The following is a 17,949-nucleotide window of genomic DNA, read 5'->3' as shown; positions in this document are numbered from 1 at the left end:
ATGTACTCCCTCCGATCCTTTCTAGTCTGCATACAAGTTTTGTCTGCAGTCAAAGTATCTCTACTTTGAACAATCTTATAGAAAAAAGTATGCACTTTCACAATGTGCGAAGTAAAAAGGAACAGAAGGAGTACAAAGAGTTTGAGCAGCTTTTTAGCAGTCCTGTACATTGCAATCAAACACATAGGCCTGACAATTCATAGAAAACATTCAAAACAATCGATGATTATGCATCTCAGCGATTCACATGTCAGAGCCAATATTTACTTCACAACTAAAGAATAAAGAAAAAATGGATCGACGCTGCTGACAGCAAAGGGCGTCCCATTCGAAAATATCAAACGCATGTCTTCTTGCTAAAATCAATGAGAAAATTTTGACAAGGTTGTCTCATTCCAAAATATCAAATGCCCAGGATTGTGAAATGGGCAGGGTTTTCCATCAGTTCGGACATTAACATGGCACCTCGTGCTAAATAAACCAGATGTTCTTTTTGTGCAGTTCCACCAAAATCAACCAAATCCGCGCATAGCTTGTATGATTTTGCCCTTATATGTTGCAACGCCTGAACTTATCGACACCTTCTTTCTTGTGGTGGAAATGAATGATTCGATGTATTCATGAATATTTTGTGCAGTTCCCATTGAAATCAAGCTGAGCACCCTTATTTGCACAAATACAAAAAAAGTGATTAGTATAAAGCAAACTGTACTATGAATTGACAGTTTAAACAGGCACCTACATGGTCCATGTAGAGCACACTTTTAGAAAAATAGAACTCACCGGAAAGAATCCTAAAACAACATTGTACTCGCGCATCACAGCAAGAAAATGGAGTTTTGTCGGTCCTTCTGAGCTGAAGTTAGTTTGGTCTTGTGGGGGGTAATGTAACCATCCTTCAACTGCTCCTTTTGATGAGAAGATAGACAGGGCTTCTTCCTCCTGGCATAATCGAAACTAGTCACTTCACGTACTCCATATTCTTCTTCAGAGGAGGATCCTGTTATGCAAAGACAAGAGGGCAACTAAATGCTAGCATCCCTGTTTGCTCGAAAAAAGGAAAGGAAATATTTATAACAGCACAGATGAAGCACTTCTCAAGGACAATACCATTTTTTCATGACAGTGCTAAATAGTAGCACAACACCAATAGAGATGAAAAAGCTCAATCATATAGATGAAATCAGTGGGCGAGTACCAACCTTTGTCAGGAAGCTTATTGTGTAGAGCATACAGATGAAGCACTTCTCCGGAACCATCTGTTGCTATCTACTGTGGTGGCCATACTTACTATATACTCCTCGATTAGTTTAATATTTCCAACATCTTCTTGTGTAGTTCCACTAAAATATGGTATCTTCAAAGAAGATCCCTATTTGCACAAGTAGAGATAATTACGTATTACATTAAGAGTGGCATCAAATCAGTGGCAAAACAATTGCTCATTCCAGCCATAGCAATAAATTAAGATGCAAAACTATATCATTACTTGTGCCATCACAATTCCAGTGCTTCATTACAGCACCAGGAGTTGATTTTTGTTTTTCTTCCGCTTGTTCTTCCCCTTCATCACTTGGTTCAATAGCAGACAAGCTTCGCCTTCAATGTAAGATTTGGCATGTCAATTAGGTTGCACAAGTATAGCACTAAACAATGACATTAATTTTCTGATGAAAGTTGTGAAATATCCTCATCTTATCTTAATGGGATATTATGGTGCACATACAGATTGAAAGTCTTGTCTCCATTTGTGCAGTTCACTAAAATCAAGAAACATTACCGTACAAGTAGCACAACATATGAAAGTACACTGCAGAATCATGTGAAATGAGGCTAGTACTGACCTCTCATGACGCGGAATTCAAACAACTCACAAAAAAAAGATCTGAACCAAATTTGCCAACACGGATAGGAAGTAAGATCTCCTCTTGTGCAGTTCCACTAAAATCAAGCAATCAAGCAACGTTGTCGGTGTGACATTTTGGTTGAACTGCACAAAACACTCTTAAAACAAAAGTGTTTTATGCAGTGCAACAAAAGGTCACAATGGCAACGAGATGAAGTAGATAATCATATTTACATAGAGGTGCAAAGGAAATAACTAGTGGTCAATAACGGTGGATGACACAGAAGACAACAAAAAGAAGCATCTACCTTATCTAAATGGGAGAGAAAGTAAGACAGTAGCATTTCTCAAATGGTGGCATTGATTAATATTAACAGAGAGATTATATTAACAATAAAATTCGTTAAACATGTAATTTGCTTTTAACTGTGGCATTGCATCAATTTCCAAACGGCATTATTAGAGGGTGTTTGTTTACAGGGACATTTTGGTGGAGGGACTAAAAAAACTCCGCGTCAGTCCCATCTAAACCAAACAGGAGAAACTTTTAGGGACTAAAAGTGGGCATCTATCTATTATATACATAATAGAGAAGACAAACGAGCCATCATGTTAATCCACATAAGCTTAAAAAATACGCTTCATTGATCTAAATAATAACGATTGAGATTAAAATATGGAAAAATTATGCACAACATAAACGATGTACAAACAAGACTATGGTTGACACGTTGATATTAAAAAAAAAGGCCATGCCATAGTATTGAACTCAGAGAAAAAGGTATGTTGTAATCCGGATATAGAGAGAATTTTAACTGGTCAAAAAGAGTCATGTCCACGTACACACATAATTTGCTGTCCGCCTCTTATGCTGAGAAAAAGGAAAGAGGGCAGGTCGGACAATCATTGGATGCACATACATAAGTGCTGGCCACGTAGGCACACATCCATCCATATATGAATAAACAATACGTTGTCAACTGGTATCAAACTAATATAGTATAGTGTAGGCTAAGGATGGAGCTTCAGCTGGTATTAATAAATATAATACTAAGCCAATCTAAAGCACTATGATCCGTACGTGTACAAGGGGCAGTCTGAGTCGAAATTGATGTGCCCACGACATGTTGTGCCCGATGTGCACCCGATACAAACTCTGCACCATGGGATTGTCTAGCATCAAATTTCAAAACGGCCTGATGGGAACCGTCGGCTGCCTATCATAGTATTTCATACGATGAAATCAGCAAAAAAAATGCTTTGCTCTAGATTAGCAAGCTGGAGATGGTCCTTATTTCCAGTGTTTAATATTTGAGTAATTTTTACTACCAAAATATGAACCTGCTCAAACTCAGGCTTCGGTAAATAATATATCACGAAAAAAGAGACATGCACATTAGTAGGCGTGGTGAGTAATCTCAAATAAAAAAAGGTAATGCAATGGCACAATAATATGAAGAAAAAAACTCAAGACAAGAGACAAGTGAGCATCACACTCGTCCACATATATTAAATTATCTTGACCGTCAATATTAGAAATTAACGGTTAAGATATAAATGATATAATGTTACATACGTACAAACAGTCTAACATGTCACGTGTCACGTACCAAAAGATATAAGCTTATGGTTCTACAAAAGGAGATGGACCCCGATAACGCACGCACGTTCGGTAGTACAGGAGGCCAGTCCGAACGACCCGTTCGGAGTGGGACTCCCTCGAGCCGAACAAAATAGTTCGGACATGATCCCTTAACCCCCGAACAGGCGACCACGTGGCCAAGCCCACTCTCTCGGTCCATGCGACTTCTCCGCTCGACAGCTTCGTCAAACATCCAGCGAGATCCGATCAAGAAAGGCCATGTGCCTCCCTCCTCCCTCCTCCACCCCCGATCCCCTCCCTAGTTCCCCTTCCCCTCCATCCCCTCCATTGAAATCCATGGGAGTTGCCATGGCAAGATCTGAGGAACCCTACAGAAGCGAACCTAATTCAAGTGAAATCAAGTGAATTTTTGCATGCCCCACGCTGCCTCCCCAACCCTCCTACCCTTTCCCCCTCTGTAACCTAGCCATTGTTGCCATCTGAGTGGTGCTGTTTGTGCCTAGAAGAAGCTATGAACAGTATCACATAGATGGCAAAGAACACAGAAAACTAACACACATGGCAACTTAGCCGCATGAAAAGAGAACCTGTTCTTGCCATGAATTTTGTGTTTCTGTTCTTGCCATGTGTTTTGTGTTGATCTTGACATGCCCAGATCGGTTTGTGAAAAAAGGGAACAAAAAAATGTGTGGTAGTTTGATGAATTATGCATTCTTGCCATCCCCTATTATTTGCCATCTATATGATAGTTCTTACCATCTAATTGTTGCTACTGACGATGCTTCCAGATCTGTTTTTTGAAACTTTTGAAGAGATGGAAGCTAGTGTAGCAAAAGGATTTATGTAGATGATGTGTGGGGCTTGAGAAAATTGCCAACCTTGTTAAAGGTATATTGCCATGAGTCTATGAAACAGGATCCGTAAGTGTCGAAATGGGGGGAAGCTGCCAACCCCTATTGTTGCCATGTATGTGACATTGTTCTTGCCATCTAAAAACTGCTACTGATGACAAATGCATGTATGTTTCCCATTTGTAGACCATGAGGGGGCTAGTGTAGCAAAGGTATATATTTAGTTGTCATGTTAAAGTGATGTTCCCATGTGTTTATGAAAACAAAATCCAAAAAAAGGTTAGAAGTGAAGAGAAGCTGCCATCCTCAATTATTGCCATGTACATGACAAAGTTCTTGCCATGTGAACCCTTATGTTGTTGACATATGCTTGTATGTTATCGGCGTCCTTTACTTAAGATGGACGTCGATAAGGACCGAACGTTCGGTCTAGGGGCCTCCCAGACCGAACAAGGAGTTCGGTGCGACAGGCAGCCCCTTACGAACGAAATCGTTCGGGGGGAGAGGCCTCCCAGCCCGAACGCTCCTTCCCATCGCCCCTACAGGCCTTTTTCTATACAAAAAAAAGCCCACAAGAACAAAAAAAAGCCCTATTTTTGTTGTGACAAAATAGACATTGTTCATTTGCATGACAAAAAATGCCATGATCTTTTGCCATGCTATGAAAAAAGTTGACATGCTCATGAGTCCAGAATGTAAGTACACTAAAAATAATATGGGAAATCTACTAAAAAGTTGTTCAACAATTCGCCATGTTCTGCACAAAAGATGTATGTTATGTTATAATCAAATTTACCATCTTTCAACATTTCTCTACAAAATATGCCATGTCCCATGGCAGCTAGCAGAAGTTCATCTAGAGATTTATTTCATGCATCAGCTTATATTAGAAGTAAAAAATGCCATTGCAAAAATAGAGTAAAAATTGCCATGGCAAAGAAAGTAAAAATTGTCGTGCCATTAAAAGTAAAAATTGCCATGGCAAGAATGGTTTAATTGTTGCCACGGCAAAAATGTAGTACTTTTGCGATGGAAATAAATTAAAAAATGCCATGTCTACACAAATATATTTAAGATGCTACATAGTAAAATTTGCCATGTTGTATAAAATGTAAATTTGCCATAATATTTGAATTAAAATTGCCATGCACCTAACAAAATTTTTTCCATGGAAACTAAACATAAAATTTGCAATGGCAACTTAAACTAAAAATTTCCCATGTGAAAAATAAAAAGTATTTTTGACATGGCAAAAATGGAGTTATATTTGCCATGGCAAAAATGGAGTACAAATTTGCCATGGCAAATATGGATTAATTATTTCCATGGAAAAAATGGAGTACTTTTGCCATGGAAATAAATAAAAATGCCATGGCTATACAAATATATTTACCGTGCTACATAGTTAAAATTGCCATGTTCTAGAAAATGTAAATTTGCCATCATATTTAAAACAAAAAACTTGCCATGCTCTTTAGAATAAGGTTGCCATGGCAACTAAAATAAAAATTTCCATGGCAACTTACACTAAAGTTTGCCATGTGAATAGAAGTATTTTTGCCATGGCAAAAATGGAGTAAAATTTGCCAAAAAGGGCATAACAGAAGATGTGGATGTTCTTAACAATTACTAAATTTGCCATGATCTACGAAAAAATAATTTGCCATGGTCAATTACTACATTTGCCATGGTCGAAAAAGGACTTAAAATTTGCCATGGTCAATTAATAAAACTTGCCATGGTCAATTACTAAACTTTCCATGGTTGGACTTAAAATTTGCCATGGCCGATTAATAAAACTTGCCATGGTCAGTAAACCAAATTTGCCATGGTCGAAAAAGAAATTAAAAAATTTCCATGGTCAATTAATAAAACTTGCCATGGTCAATTAATAAAACTTGTCATGGTCAATAAACTAAATTTGCCTCCCTCGCACGGTCGTCTGAATCGGTGCAGCCCATACACCTGCCCATCGCCATGTGGATATTACGAAGATTGAAATATACAAATTTGCCATGTTGTGGAAACATAATGTGTAAGTGAATTTGCCATACAAACTATATATAAATTTGCCAAGTTATGAATGAATTCGATGAACTTCCTACAGAATAATGCATAGTTGCCACGCCCATCATTTACTGAATAAAAAACTGATGGCAACTTTATTAAAAAGTATTTTTGCCATGGCAATTAACATTACCAGTGCATATGGTTCCAGCATCAATTTGGTATGTCAAAAGAACTGATGGTAACTTAATATGCTCTCCACTCTAAAATTTCTCCCTAATATGAAGTAGCCATATCATCTGAATATAAATTCCATGTGTTAACTGAATATAAATTTCTCCCACGTTTGCTGGAAAAGTTTAGGTTTACAAAATGGTGAATCAGCCATGGTTCATATCACAAAAAGCATGCTCTATTTTCTTCAGAAACATGGCAGTTTGTGTTCCTCTGTTCTTACCTGAATTCCCCTCCTATCCAGGGTCTTCTTGAGCTCGTCCAGCATGCCCCTCCTGACGATGCTGCTGATGGCTGCTGCGTCCAGATAGAAAAAGTTTCAGACATGTTGTGCTTGAGATACTCACGTGTGGGAAAAAATTCACACCAAGTTGTTGTAACTTACCACCCATGTCAACGACGATGTACTACACGCCGGTAGTCCTGGCCATCTCAGGCCCGGCCCTGTCGGCCCACCCAGGCCCGACCCTAAAATCCAGGGCCTAGGCCCGATGGGCTTATCCATGGGCCGGGCTTGGGTCTGAGTTTTGAGCCCATCAGTAGGGCCTGGACGGGCTTGGGCTTGGCATATTGGCATTTTAAGGAAGAGGCCCGGCCCACGGCCCTAAAGGCTTTTCAGGGCTTTTTACGAGATGGGTCGGGCTTGGGCTTGAAAAGTAGGCCCGATGGTAGGGCCTGGGAGGGCCTAGGCCTCAGTTTTCTGCCATGGTCTTTTTTAGGCCCGGCCCAAGCCCGGCCCGGCCCAGCCCATGGCCAAATATACACGCCGGTCTTGCCCTTGGCACTGGTCCGTTCGTGGTGATCCTCTCGCCCATGTTACCGGAGTTGGCGAAGTAGATGGGCGAGTCCCCCCGTTCTTCCGTCGAAGCGCCGAATCTGAAGGCTCGGCGGGCAGGAAATGGCACAACGGCTCAGTGCATTCACAAATGCAGAGTGATATACTTCCTGCTGGCTTCCTCACTGAGAATCTACAACCGCACAAAATCTGAGTCACACACAGTATATGCTTCTTAGTTAAAAAATGCAGAATTAGCAGAGCACGTTATCTCACCGGAGCCATGGCCGGAGCTGATCAACGAGACTACGAACACGGTCGTAGTAGGCATCTTCCTTTATAACAGCAATGAGATTAGACTTGAAAAAAAATAGCAGATGCAGCAAACAGCCTCACAGTGCAGTGCAGCAAAAACTTGCCATGAAGACTTGAACTGTGTGTCCTCCTACGGCTGGGACGAGGGGGAGGAGGCCTCGCCGCGCCAACCCAGGATCCGCAGCGCCACCGAGCGAGCCTGCTGGTGGTGGGTTGCTGCTCGCCGAACTCTCCGGCGAGCGTGCTGGTGGTGAGCCTCCGCCTCTCCTCTGCACACCGCCCTTCTCCATCGAGCCGGCTGCTGCTCGCCGCACTCCCCGACGAGCGTGCTGGTGCTGACACCGAGCTCGTCCGGCGAGCATCTGCCTCTTCCCCGCCTTCGGCCAGATCCGGCCCCTGCACCACCGGTGAAACTTCCCCCCGTCGCCGCCTGCCTCATCTCCGTCGCGCCGCGATTCTGGCCAAGACAGATCAGCCCGGCTCGTCGCCGGCGCGCCACGTCCCGATGCTGGGTCGCGGAGGAGCTCCTCCCCGCTGCCAGCCACCTCATCTCCGTCGCGCCATGATTCCGGCAGGACAGAGGAGCCCGCCTCGTCGCTGACGCATGCCCGCCTCGTCGCCGGCGCTTGGTCGCTTCTCTCTTCTATCCTGCAGCGAGGAGAGTGGGTGGGGGCGGTGGAGGGAGAGGGAAATCCAAAACAATAAGATGTGCATCAAGGGAGCTATTTGAGTCTATCCACCTGGCGATTCTTATTGTGGCAAGATTAAAAAGAAAAAAAAGAAGCAAGAGAAAGGGTATCTACCGAGATAGTACCTGCCCTGGTAAAACTTTTCTACTTTGTTTCTCCTCCACGCACGTGACCTCTTCTCTTTCTTTCACCTCTGACCTCTCCCATACACCACGCGACCTCGAGCTTTATGGCCAGCTGTGAAGGACCTCGCGCCAGAGTGCTGCGCCCAGGCCCACAAAGCCGTCCATCTGGGTGAGGCCGTGCAGGGCAGGGATTGGGAAGGAGAGACATTAGCTCTAGCCAGATCGGCCGCCCATGTATTCATGACGCCGACCTCCCTCGTGGTCCTTCATTACCCCACGCTTCGAGCTCCACTGCCGCCCTCTCCTTTCATCTCCTCTTCGCCACCACGTGGATGGGGACGGAACCCTCAATCACCACCACCGTCGACGGCGTGCTCTGCATCCCTCATCGACCCATCGAGTCACCCTCCCCTCGGGTCCGACCGGCTTGGTTCTAGCGGCGGCGCAAGCTCCAGCCGTGCAATGGGAAGTGAAGCAAGGTGGGCACGTACAGATCAATCAGCAACTCCATGTCGTGTGGCTACATCGCCGGCGGTGGTCGGCCGAGTTCAGCTCGCTGGTGAGTTCAATCCAACCCATCCTCTCTCTCTCCACCTGGCGATTCTTACTGTGGCAAGATTAAAAAGAAAAGGAAGAAGCAAGAGAAAGGGTATCTACCGTCCCGAGATAGTACCTGCGCTGGTAAAACTTTCCTACTCTGTTTCTCCTCCACGCACGCGACCTCTTCTCTTTTCTTTCGCCTCTGACCTCTCCCATACACCACGCGACCTCGAGCTCTACGGCCAGTTGTGAAGGACCCCGCGCCTGAGTGCTGTGCCCAGGCCCACAAAGCCGGCCATCTGGGTGAGGCCGTGCAGGGCAGGGATTGGGAAGAAGAGACATTAGCTCTAGCCAGATTGGCCGCCCATGTCTTCATGACGCCGGCCTCCCTCGTGGTCCTTCATTACCCCACGCTTCGAGCTCCACTGCCGCCCTCTCCTTTCATCTCCTCTTCGCCACCATGTGGATGGGGACGGTACCCTCAATCACCACCACCGTCGACGGCGTGCTCTGCATCCCTCATCGACCCATCGAGTCGCCCTCCCCTCGGGTCCGACCGGCTTGGTTCTAGCGGCGGCAAGCTCCAGCCGTGCAATGGGAAGTGAAGCAAGGTGGGCACGTACAGATCAATCAACAACTCCTTGTCGTGTGGCTACATCGCCGACGGTGATCGGCCGAGTTCAGCTCGCTGGTGAGTTCAATCCAACCCATCCTCTCTCTCTCTCTCTCTCCATTATTCGGTGATTAATGCACCTAAGCAGGATGTTGTATCTTATATAAATAGTATCCTGTAGACTTTGGAAACTTTAACCATCTAAAGTTGAAAATAAAATTGCAGCTTCTGTGGTAGTTAGCAGTGTGTATCAGTTTTTCTGGGTGCAAATCTTTGTCCTGCCGTGTACAAATATATATACTCCTTTTTATTTGTATTGAGCTTAGTTGCATTTATAGTGCTGGAGCTTCTTTTATTTGCATCAGTAGTGAATCCTGTGTTTCGTGCAGTTCATACAAGATACTAAGTATTTTTCAGTTTTACCTCATTCCTTCTTATTAAACCACAACAGTACTAATGTACTATGAACTTGCACGTACCAATGCTTCATATTGTTGTACTCTGAATCTGACGAACTAACATCATGTAGTACAGACAAGAAAGTGAAAGGGGCGCTTACCTACCTGGCACCGCCGAGCTTTCACCGCCAATGGAGGTGATTGTCTGCTCTCGGTTTCATGGTGCCAATGGAGGTAATTGTCGCTGCAATGAAATTCTTTCTACTGAGCGACCTTCTTGTTGTTCCTCTTCCTTCTGACATAATGTGACCCGTTCTTGCAGGTGGGTGTGAAGTGATCACACAGTTGTTCATCATTGCTGGATAGGTTCTTTTTGGTCATCTTCTTTTGTTGAGGCATGACGTTACAATCGCGTTAAGGTATGTCTCCTGATGTGAACATCTATGGTTGTGGTTTCTTGTTCTTGTTCGTTTGGTTGGTTTTATTGTGTGCATGAGTTAGCGCCCGTCAGGTGCTCGTGCTTATATCATAGGAGCAATGATTCATAATTCAGGGAAATCCATCTGGATATTTCATAGATATTCGGTCAAAGATCAACTAATATATGAGCTCATAAATTAGAGGCAAAGAAATGCTTATCACTCGTTTTTCGAACAGATACTAACAAAACATTGGTAAGGTGAATGAATTATAACCTTGGAGGTGAATAATCTAACTTATAAAGGATGAAGGGGTAGGTAGTCACAGCGAAGGTGGCCACGTCGCCTTTAAATCGCCATGAACAGTACTCGTGCCACCGCCTGTAAATTCCGTGCCCCGCCAGGGGCATTTTAGTCTTTTTACATGCAGGGGTATAAATCACAGCCGACCACGCTGAGAAACCCTCGTTGCCGCCTCCCGTCCCACTCGCCTCCCCCTCCTCGTCGCCCCCTCCTTCTCCTCCCATCGCCGCCCCCTCCTCCTCCCACCCCGTCCCCTCCTCCTCTGCCCCTCCCCTCGCATCTCGTCCGCCCCGGGTGCGGAGATGAGCTTCCCGGCAATGGCGGCGGCGCTCATGGGCATCGCGGAGCTCGAAGATGCAGCAGATCCCCACCAGGGGTGGACTGGCACTTGGGGTACTCCCCGGCAACGACGGCCCAGCGGCGAATGGTGCGAGGGAGGCCGGCCACCGCGATGAGTTCCTCTTTCTCTCTCCCCGATCTAGGTCAGATCCCGTTTAACCCCCTCCTGCCATGATTGCTTGTGCCATGATTTGCTCTGTGTTAGGATGAGGAAGTAGACCTGCAGGAGGAAGAGAGGATCTCAGGACACGCTCCTTATTTGACTATTGAAATACGAAGTAATAAGAGAGATTAAACTTGTTTAGAAGAGAGAGCAGCAGCGAAGAATAGAATAGAACAACAATTCATAGTTTTAAGAGTAAAAAGAATGAGAGAGTAACTAAGAAATTAGAATAGAGAGAAGATTTGCAGAGTTAAAAGAGTATGAATCCTACACTTTCTAGCTGAGAGTAGATAGAGAGAAAGCAAGACACAATCAGTTCTAGACATGATAAACCATACGTTGTAGCCTTGTACAGACAAGCAGAAGTACAAGAACATGAAATGATGCAGAGAAGAGAGTGATATAGTGAGAATACATAAGTAAAGAGCTAAAACAAAACATACTTACAGCTTCAAAGAAATAGCATAATAAGTAGAACTTGAGATGTATGAAATAGAAATTGTCTGCATTGATCTGTTTTATATAGATGTCTAATTAGCTGCGCAATCATACATGGTCTGGTTAGTAGTTTGTTTGTCTTGATCATCTTGATGTTGAGTTGTCTGCAGTTGTTTTTTAATAGACTATTATTTTGTTTTAGTGTTTTAGTTTACAAATCTCTCATGAGGATCTTGCTATCCAGCTGTATTTTCCCTTTGGAATCTACATATCCAGTGAAGTTGGGATAGGCTATTTTTTTAGCTCTAACCGGTTTCTTTCTTTTTTGTTTCGCAGTTTCTATGATTTCCAAGGGTGCTGCTCGGGTCAATGGATAATGAAGAACTATATGACCAACTTTCCCCAGCTCCAACATCTGCTACTAACAATCTACCTGAGCAGGTATTTCTCAAATCTATAACGATCCAGATCTGTAGTTGTTCTCCCTTCGTTGATAACAGTAAATGATTGATTTTGCTTTTAAATAGCCTACCATGGAGGTGACTCATTAACCCATGAACCGTTGTTGATTTTTTCCTTTAATGCAACGCTCGTCGTTTCAATTTGATTCTGCAGGCTGTAAAATAACTAATAAGGAGACCCCATGGTTGTTCGCTTATTTGGATTGCGACTTCTTTGAAAAGAAGAGGGTGAGTTTTTCCCTTGTTCGCTTAATGTCGTGTGCTTGTGTTGTCGCTTTGTGGGCTACGACTACTACTTATGCTGCTAGATGCCTAGATGTGTGTGCTGCTTGTTATATATGTGCTCAGTCTTCAGTGCTCTTTTGTTCTGGTTCTGCTGCTGCTTGTGCTGCCGTGATGTGCTACTGGCTGCTGCTGTTGCTTGTGCTGCTGCCATGTGCTACTACCTGCTGCTGGTTGCTTCCTTATTCGGTTATTTGTGAAACTGAGTACTCTTTGTGAGAGGAGCAAATGAGATGAGCTTCATTTTTAGTTTTTTATTTAAGAAGCAGTGAAAAGAGTTTGGATTTTAGTTGTGATCTATTTGCAAATAGCGGATTTCTGGGAAGACGCTCAGATCCTCGACTCATTTCACCATCCAAATGTAGTTCCATTTTATGGCGTTGTTTGTGGTGATCCTGATGGAAGCTTAGCAACTGTTGCTGAGTTTATGGTCAATGGATATCTCAAACAATTGTTGAGGAAAAATACAGGTATTGCTTGTGTAATCAAAGAATATTTTGCATGCATCAGATGATAATAGATCTAACATATAAAAGCCGCTAGAGTACCCGCCCATCCAGCGCCCTCGCGGCTTCAAAATGATCCTGCACGCTCGATTCGCCTCGCTGGCTGTTGGCATCGTACTTTTTATCGCCGTGGTAAACATCAGGTGTTAGGCTATTTGGTTAATTAGGGTGACGGATTTCATGCTTATGTTAATTGTTTGTGGTTTATTTACGGGAGAAAATAGTGGTAGTTTATTTATTGGCATTGGTTAGGACTGCTGCTATTAGATCTACATGGTTGCGGTAAATGTTCAACTATTTGCCAAGTTGAGGGCTTAATGTTAGGCTATTAGGTTAATTAGGCTAACAGATTTTGGTACTTACGTGAAGTGGTTGGGGTTTAATAGGGTAAATATACCTTCCTCTTTTTAGTTCTAATTCATACTCGCTTGTTTATGGGTGGTTGTAGTACAGTTTTATTGATGGTAGTGATTGTGCAGGCACTTTGGTACCTGAGATCAAAGAGGAGGGTGAGAAGGGTGAGAAGAAATGAAAGAGGAAGAAGAGGAACAAGAAGAGCAAGGAGGACGTTGCCGGTGACAATGTGGGAGGTGCTTAGTTCCTCATTTTCAGCTTTTGCCGGCTCGACTGATGCGGGCAATGACGATGCAGTTGAGCGACTTACCCACAGACGAGAGCTCGAGGAAAGCTGCAAATTTGTGGAGGAGCGCCGGCATTGGTGAGCATCTACCAACTTTGTTCCTCCTTTCCTCACTTGCAATTTGATGGTCTCCTCTCCTCACTTGCAATTTTTCTTTCGCGTTCTCAGATGCTCTTTCAGGCTCTAGATTGATCGGGTGGTGTATGTGGTATGTTGTGCTCTCCGTGTTGACCGTTCACCACCCGTGGAGCAGCCGTCCGTCCGAGCCAGATCGGGGACCCACCAGAACCACCATCACGGCCAGTCGACGCCACCAGGTAGCCACCTCTTCGCATAGTTGTAGATTAATTTGTGAATTCTGTAGGGCTCAACAAAAGGGCATACTTCAACTGGAAAATAAAATCAAATGTAATGAGTAGGATGTGTTCCTGTACTCATAATGCATTAATGCTCCATAGTCTCGCCTGATGTGACCAATTGTTATAGAGAGATGTTTTATCTTTTTCCCGCACTGTTGAACCATTAATTTTACCTATTTGATGCCTTTTCTTTTAGGCATGGAAATGCTTCTTTTGGTCATGCTATACTATTATAATAATAGTGCTTATTTTTGCTACTACATCATGCTTGTTAGCTATGCTTGACACATGTTTTTCCTGCTAAACCCAGCAAGCAGTTTTAGCCCATTTGGTCTTCCATTAGTTCAGTGCCTGATTCGTCGGGGTTGTTGTGTTTTCTATGTTTCTCATCGTGTGTCGGGCAGTGGCGAGTGCAGCTAATACTAATACGCCAATGTGAGCTTCTTACAGACCTTGTTTCCCTCTGCTCCTGCTACCTCTCCCTCCCCTTATATGCAAGATTGTACGATCTGCTTCGTTTCCTTGCTACATTTTTCCCACGGTACATAAACCTCTGACTAACTGAAGAGAAAATGTCGTTGCCCTGTAGTATTTTTAGATTAATTTTGTGTTGTTTTCTATATATTGCATTCTCACTACCATGCTTAATTATTTACAGGGCCATCAGAACATGTAACTCGAGTCTAGCGCCGCCTACCCAACAAGAATTGCATAGACTTCATTGTGGAAATCTGAATGTAGTTATTTATATGGGGGTTGCGACAGTAAGCGGGTCAGCACCGCTGAGGTGCACAACCATTCCGAGAAGTTGATGACCCATCTTGCCATTCTCTTATTGCCTGCTTGAGGTGCTAATTATTAATTGCTTGTCGGGGTTGATCGTTGCCTGGGTCGATCGGCTGGAAGACTGAAGGTGTTGCAGAGCCTGCTACCCAATTCCAACAAGGTCACTCCATTTTTCCTTCTTTCTTTGTCCCTGAATTTGGTGCTGCTGCGTTTATGTTTGTGATGAAATTAATGGGTTCATGTTTGCGTTGGTCTGCGGGGTTAGGCATCAATTCTTGATGGGCCATTGAGTATCAGAAGCAACTGCATCTCCAAGTATAGGTCATTAAGCATGCCTGGATGCATTTGGATGATGATCTCAGTTTGAGGGAGTTATTGGTCTCATCGATGACATACGCAAGTAAGATCTCTATGATCAGGGTCCAGTGCTTAGTTAATTTCTCGAGTGCTTGAATTGGTTGAATACATATGAACCATATCATAGGAAGAGATGTTGTGCTAGCTTTAGACAATGCACATTGTTCAGTTCATATATGGTTCCAACGATTAAATTCCATATCACAGGTTTGCCCAAGGCAAAAAATATTAGTAATGCCACATGTATACAGTTAATGTTTATTCACATGTTTCCGCTTCCATTTTCTTGCCAGCAAGCAACACTGACCTCACACGTGTACTACTCGTTGCATTTGCTATATTGATTTACAAATAGGCTATCATGTATGTGAAGCTTTCTTCTGCTACAAAGGGCTCCTAGGCTTAATATCTTTATAGGATTATTGAGTTATTGAATCTAAAGGCATATAATCAGTTCTCAACTGATGTATATATATATATATATATATACATTTTTTTCATCCTCAAAATAATGTCACTTACATGCCTTGTCCTACATTTGTGATGTTGCTGAGGAGGTTCAGTTCTTGCAGGCGGGGTAAAACTTGAGTCACCTATGAAATGATTTTTACCATTTGTCAGAGCAGAGGTTTTTCTGGGGTTGAGCCTGTTTGGCTGTTTATGAGCAGGCAACACTATGGTCGATCAAGCCCTTGCAAGATAGTAATGCATTTTTGCATTCTGGGGTTACAATGGCGAGTACTAAACAAGACGACCATGGTATGAACTTTGTATTCTGGGATTGTGCTAAATTTCATGCTTCTGACTCCAGCAATGCATTTTTTTCATGTACCTTCCATTTAGCTAGAAACTTGGGATAACTGAGGGAACTTCCTCACTTTTTCCGCTCTTCTCAGATTTTAGATTGGGCGTATAAACATGCGTGTCACAGATTGAATTTGAATTCGAGTATAAAATTAAAATGGGGAATAAACCATTGTGCCATGTTCAAAATTAGAACTATAAGGAAGAAAGAAATTATCAATTAGGATGTTGTGTTGTTTCTGTGTAAATATATGCCATGCTAACTTGATGTTTAATATAGGTGTGTAGGATAATGTCACATTTCCGTTGCAACCAATAACTTTCTCAGATTTAATCAGTTCTGTGAAGCAGTTGAACTACCAAAGCAACCACTAGCATCATTTTTTATCAAAATTTGTTTTAGTTTACTCCACTTCCTATTCGTTCCTTTTGTATGCTGAACTGAAAGTAGAACTGGTTAAGCATTTAAAAGAACCTTGTTGCGGTTTTTAATACATGTTGCAGTTTTTAAGCGGCACTACAAAGATACCCCTTATAAAGCAACACGTATTCAACAATGTTTTGTTGCAAAATTTTGCTTCATTGCTATGCAACACTGCCTTCTAATCTGAAAAATCTGACAGATATCACAACACTCATATGCTTATAAAGCACATGTTTCATAATAACTAGATGAACTATATACATGCTCTCCTTTTTATTGATTAGTTGGTTTAGCCCCTAAACTATCTTATATTATCTAAAAGAAGGCAGGCATAATTAGTTTTCCTGCAATTTTTGTTAGTTCTCTGTATTGTTTTTGTTGATTTTTTATCTATTCTTCTATATCCACTCATGCAGTAGCAGTACGTATGTACAATATTTTTGAATGCAGCTCCAGGAATAGGAACGTTTCCCGCAAAAAAAGGAATAGGACTGTACTCCTCCCAAAAGACAAAAGCAAGAGTAAGTATTGCTTCTCACATCCTATAGAAAATAATCTCACAAATCAATTTTTCCCTTGAAATATTTACGGTTGCAAATATTCATCTTATGCAGCAATGCAGACAATAAAAATCCAGCACCAACAATGAATAGCCGGAGTAAACAAAACAAGCAGACCAAATCATGACGGCCCTTGAGGAAGGGTTGCAGTGTCGAGGAGCAGCAGGCATGTAAATCTGACTGCAATTCGTGTATGTCTCTTCCTATTTATCTGTTGTTCAACTGTGTTATTTGTGTACTACGACAAATTTGAGTAATTGTCGGTCATGTAGCTAATGTAGGCGCAGCTTCATGAACGTCTGCCAAGGTTCTTAGTGAGGGCTTCCTCTAAGATGCTTTCAGATTTTTGATTATCTAGCATATATATGCAGTGAAGATGTCTCTCCTTTTTGGTACCGCTCTGAATAGGACACATGGTGTTCATGTTCTGTTAGATAATTTTATTCTTGTGTAGTTTGATTTAAAAGATGATAGGTCAGAATGACAGAATGTGATTAGTTTTGCTTTTCCTGCTGCTACACATGATTTTACTTTTACTTTTGTTTTTGATTGTTTCTTTTTCAGTTTCTTAAGGCTAGAACACTACAGTGATTGATTATGCACCTGAAGGATTGATGAAGCTGCTTGGACTGAATTTCTCTTTAAAATACATGGTGATTGTTTGGGATGATTGGGCAAAAATAGTTGGGAATTGGTTTTTTATTACATGCAAAACTTCAAGCCTTGGGGTCTTGCTGACATTTGTTGTTTCAAGTTTAGACCTTTTTCACCGCTGACTATACTCTCAAGTTCAGGTCACGGTGGATGGTTTGAGAGGAGGAAGGCAGAGCAGAGACAAACGACGCATTCCATCATGCATGTGTGTGAATTTGTATCGTCCTACTATTGTGTTGCTTTGTTTTACAGTAATAAATAAAGAGATGAATCAGATTTTCTTTGGTTCGTTAGCAAAATTTTACACATCAAGTATTTTATACATAGCTAGAAAAGTGTACCATCTGATTATTGTTTTATACACAGTTGCTTGATTCTTTTTGTTCCTCTATAGGCCTCTGATCCTGTCTGCAGTGTGTGGCTAGGTTGTTCGTCCACCTAGGTCGTAGGTTCTTTTC

The 17,949-nt window shown here is 42.6% G+C and overlaps 2 long non-coding RNA genes across 5 annotated transcripts; one reads left to right on the top strand and one right to left on the bottom strand.

Moving 5' to 3' along the window:
* Positions 1-6,439: 6,439 nt before the first annotated feature.
* On the bottom strand, positions 6,440-8,337 carry LOC123154713 (uncharacterized). Its single transcript, XR_006477002.1, has 3 exons — positions 7,593-8,337; positions 6,927-7,509; positions 6,440-6,838 (listed from the first exon to the last, which is right to left on the bottom strand). It is a non-coding gene; the product is annotated as an uncharacterized lncRNA (long non-coding RNA).
* A 2,723-nt stretch (positions 8,338-11,060) lies between these two features.
* Positions 11,061-17,771, top strand: LOC123149450 (uncharacterized). Of its 4 annotated transcripts, XR_006474671.1 has the most exons (11): positions 11,061-11,200; positions 11,995-12,099; positions 12,274-12,347; positions 13,387-13,625; positions 13,716-13,864; positions 14,565-14,852; positions 14,958-15,092; positions 15,622-15,808; positions 16,728-16,798; positions 16,892-17,028; positions 17,402-17,771. It is a non-coding gene; the product is annotated as an uncharacterized lncRNA (long non-coding RNA). The 4 variants fall into 4 exon arrangements; XR_006474669.1 differs by having other exon boundaries at positions 14,565-15,092; positions 17,632-17,771; XR_006474668.1 differs by having other exon boundaries at positions 14,565-15,092.
* Positions 17,772-17,949: the final 178 nt, after the last annotated feature.

The sequence above is a fragment of the Triticum aestivum genome, chromosome 7A (genome assembly GCF_018294505.1).
Source record: "Triticum aestivum cultivar Chinese Spring chromosome 7A, IWGSC CS RefSeq v2.1, whole genome shotgun sequence".
NCBI lineage: Eukaryota > Viridiplantae > Streptophyta > Magnoliopsida > Poales > Poaceae > Triticum > Triticum aestivum.
Note: the sequence above shows the minus strand (reverse complement) of the source record. Positions and strands in the feature narration are given on the sequence as shown.